Below are 4,614 nucleotides of genomic sequence, written 5' to 3' on the forward strand. Positions count from 1 at the left end.
ATTTTTGTACATTTATTCACTCATCTGACATTTGCAAAATAGCACACTTCTGTTATGTTCTGTATTGTAATTCTGTTATTAAAATTCTACTATAAACATTTTTTAAAAATGAGTGTGAATCCATTTTTGTGTTTAAGATTTACTGTGTAATGGGTATTTTAAATAATAATTAAAAAAAAATAGGTGTGGTGTAAATATGGTTAAATAATGGCATTTGGTTTATCAGCCACATGTGGGCCACATAAGGGCCATCAGCCCTTTACAGAACTCAGCCATATAAGAATACCATATAAGGTCCATATATCAGCCACATCTGTTTTTATTATTTTGCTCACTCTGGGTTAGGTTATGGCACTGTTTAGGTTCAGTTCTGGCTAAAAAGATGTGGACCAGTTTTGGCCCGGCGAACACAAACTAATCTGGGCCACACTTTAGCTGTTGATATGGGCCAGATCCGCGCCAAAGGAAATTTGCTGACTGGGAAGAGGAAACTGACAACGTGTCGACAGACAAGACAGAGCAGGTTACTTCTGGTATGAAACAAGGTCTCAGGACTCTCAGCTTTAAAATGTTGTCATTTTTAAAGAAATTCAAACAATAAATACAGTTTTGTGGCTCTTTAAGTGTCCTGACAGATTACTGTATTGTTCAAACACGTGAACCGATCGTCTTTTCATATTTACGTAAAGCACGAAATGAACATGAATAAACATCAGAAAGCATTTTATGTCAACCGCGGAACACACCATTTTTCACGTTTAAGTCCACCGAAGTTAATCTACTCTCCTGTCTGATTTGTGGTTAAGGCTGGGAATACAGCTTCCAGCTCCAGGGATACTGGGCATGCGCATTTACATATTTTCTGAGCCAACAATATAACGTGAAACCTATGAAAATTGTTTTAAAAAGCACATGGCGCCATAGTTTCATCACTTTAGAGCAGATGTCCCCAACCACCGGGTCGCGACCATGGAAGAATTGCTACCGGGTCGCAAGAACGTTCTGGGAAAAATGTGTATGATATGACACTCTGTTATTTATTTATGTTAATGATTGTTCTAATTAGTCTGTATTTTATTGGTATGCGATTGATATGGAGTAGCAATTTGACAATTTCATGTTAAATAAGTAAATGAAAGATTGCTCTGATCTGTCACATATAGGAGTTAAAACGGATCGCAGTTGATCCGTAATACGTATGGATGAGACCCCACCGTTCGGCACGCACGTGATTCGCAGATTAATTTGCCAATTTACACGTACAAGCAATTTTAAACCACAAGAAGAAACAACGAAAGAGAGCTCAATTCGTTACTCACGCGCTGTTCTCGCACACAATCAAAGTGCGCACAAGCATAGAGACGTGTTTCAGACAGCGCGGAAATACCGAGTTGCGTGTACATAGTCCTACACATAAAATTAGCCTATGTCAAAAACCCTTCACGGCATTGTCATTCTCTGTGCTTTAAATATTTTTTTTCTTGCTTATCCGAAAAAATAGTCCGATCTGTGTCTAAAAAAAAACACAATATAATGCGTTGAACCACTATGCTATTATAATACTTATAATAGCCTAATATATATATATATATATATATATATAAGGCTATATACTGTATATATCCCCCCCCCAGCTTTAGAGTGTCGCAGTGACCATCTTTTTGCAGTAAAGGATCTGTCATAGTTTAATGAGTGGGAAGATGACATGAAGCGATGCGAGGTTAGCTGCATTGAAAACAGATGAGCGCACATGTGCATATACAGCTCCCATTCGGGGAGAAGTTCACAGAATTTTGTCCACAGAATGATAAGAGCACACGTTTTTAACATATTTTATTATTTCACACTCAGTATTTTAACTTAAGCGCTGCAAGCCATGCATACAGCGCTGGACATGACAGGTTTTCTGGTACACAAAACAAGTACTTTAAAGGAATTCCTTTAATTCCGTTACTGTGGCAGCCAACAACAGCACAGCTTAACCCTCCGCACATATTTATATTTAGTTATATTGAAAAAGTTTCAACACAATATAATGCGTTGAACCACTATGCTATTATAATACTTATAATAGCCTAATAAATATATATATATATATATATATAAGGCTATATACTGTATATATCCCCCCCCCAGCTTTAGAGTGTCGCAGTGACCATCTTTTTGCAGTAAAGGATCTGTCATAGTTTAATGAGTGGGAAGATGACATGAAGCGATGCGAGGTTAGCTGCATTGAAAACAGATGAGCGCACATGTGCATATACAGCTCCCATTCGGGGAGAAGTTCACAGAATTTTGTCCACAGAATGATAAGAGCACACGTTTTTAACATATTTTATTATTTCACACTCAGTATTTTAACTTAAGCGCTGCAAGCCATGCATACAGCGCTGGACATGACAGGTTTTCTGGTACACAAAACAAGTACTTTAAAGGAATTCCTTTAATTCCGTTACTGTGGCAGCCAACAACAGCACAGCTTAACCCTCCGCACATATTTATACTTAGCTGTATTGAAAAAGTTTCAATTCAGTCGATCTTTTTTACCCCGTTTTAACATGGATATCTATCATTCAGAATCATCCAAGTCATGTACAAGGACTGTCAGACACAAATTAGATGTGCAGGTGGATTGAGCAACAGTTTTGAAGTAAAGGTCAGAGTCCACCAAGGATCAGCACTTAGTCGGCTGATTTTCATCACCATCATGGACTGCCTGACCGACGATGTGAGAAGGGAAACACCATGGGACATGATGTTCGCTGATGATGTTGTTCTGTGCAACAAAACAAGAAGCGAGGCAGAAGAAAGACTCAAAAGCCTGACCAAAGACCTAGAGATTAGAGGCATGAAGGTTAGTAGAAAGAAGACTGAGTACATGGCAACAGGCAAAGACACTCAGGACAAGAAGAGCATCAGACTAAGGATCCAAGCAGGATGGAACAGCTGGCAAAGAATGACAGGAGTGATGTGTGATAAGAAGATACCCCCCAGGGTAAAAGGAAAACTTTATAAGACAGTGATCATACCAGCGATGCTGTATGGAATGGAAGCAGTGGCAGTAACAAAAGCACAAGAACGACAGATGGAAGTAGCGGAAATGAAGATGCTGCAATTCTCCTTAGGACTAACAAAATATGATCGGGAGACAAATGACAATATCAGAAAACAGCTGCAAGTGGATGCATTAAGTAACCAGCTGAGAGTGAACAGGCTAAGATGGCAGGGTCACATTTTGAGAAGAGATGATGAATATGTTGGAAAGAAAGTAAAAAAGATGCACGTCGGTACAAGAAAGAAAGGACGGCCAAAAAGGAGACTTGAAGATTGTGTAAACGAGGACATGAAGGCCTTGGGCATCAGAGTAGAGGACATAGCAAACAGGAGAAGTTGGAGACGAAGGATACACACCGGCGACCCCACAGATATTGGGATTTAAGCCTGTAGAAGAAGAAGAACATGGATCTCTATGGAGACCCGCCATTGCTGTCGGGCAAGATGGCGGATAGCAGCGGCGGCACATAATATCCGCGTTCTGATGTCAGATCGCCTGTCAATCAAGCTCCCTGCGAACGGTCAATTACAATTAGTGAATTCAGAGAGTGTAAAAAGATATCCTCTGATTTTGCTGACTGAAGGAGAGGAGTGCTGAACACCATCTGATGCATGTAACTATATTTCACAATGGAATACATGTCAAAAAACAGCAATATTTAATATACACAGTGTACACACACAGCAAGGGGGAGGGGTGGCAGAGAAATCATGTTCTCTGCAGTTTAGAAATTGTGCATGCTCGCATTTTGATTAATCACACAGCCCTGATTGGAATTGTACAAATGAAAATGCAAATTCTGTCTGATTGTTACATAATATGTGTTGCTTAATGTAAAATGAGCATGCATGGTTATTCTAAAATTAAGCAAAACAGTTGTGTTGTAACATAAATCATTTTGTTGTGAAATGCATTTGTTCTATATTTGAGCCTAGTCCTTCACATTATGGGCATATTACCACTGGACTGTGAAGTCATTTGTTGAAATTGGACCTGGGTGGAACTAATGCCCATACAGCAGTCCCATTGGTTAGTGCTCACTTCTTACAGTTCATGTTTTATTTCAGCAAATCAGTTCAGGTGAACATGATTAATGTAATTTAATATAAGCCCAGCAGCCTGTCAGACCTTAGTGTGAGAGACACTGAGCTGGAAAGGTGTGAGTCGTATCTGACTATTGTTATAAGTTAGTTTCCTTAATTGATGAAAGTATAGTACATTTGGATGTGTTTTGTTGTTATTATTGGAAAATCACTTATCTTTACAACAAGGTACAAAGCAGTGACCAAAAAGAGTAAAATGTGATTGTAATTCTGTACAGCATGATTTACTTGTGCAGATGTTTGTTACGCTTTCTATCCAAATCTGACAATATCTCAAATTCATTTTTAGCTTGTCTGCACAGAGCTGAAAATAAATGCTGTATCTGCTTAAACCCTCCAATATATAGGGATCTGCTGACCACTGAAGCACACACTAATAAACACAGTTTTAATTAAAGAAGAAGGTACTTCTTTAAAGCATGTGAGTTCATCGGACATGGGCTGCTGTTAGACGAC

Source organism: Sinocyclocheilus rhinocerous, unplaced genomic scaffold (genome assembly GCF_001515625.1).
Source record: "Sinocyclocheilus rhinocerous isolate Xijiao unplaced genomic scaffold, SAMN03320098_v1.1 scaffold635, whole genome shotgun sequence".
NCBI lineage: Eukaryota > Metazoa > Chordata > Actinopteri > Cypriniformes > Cyprinidae > Sinocyclocheilus > Sinocyclocheilus rhinocerous.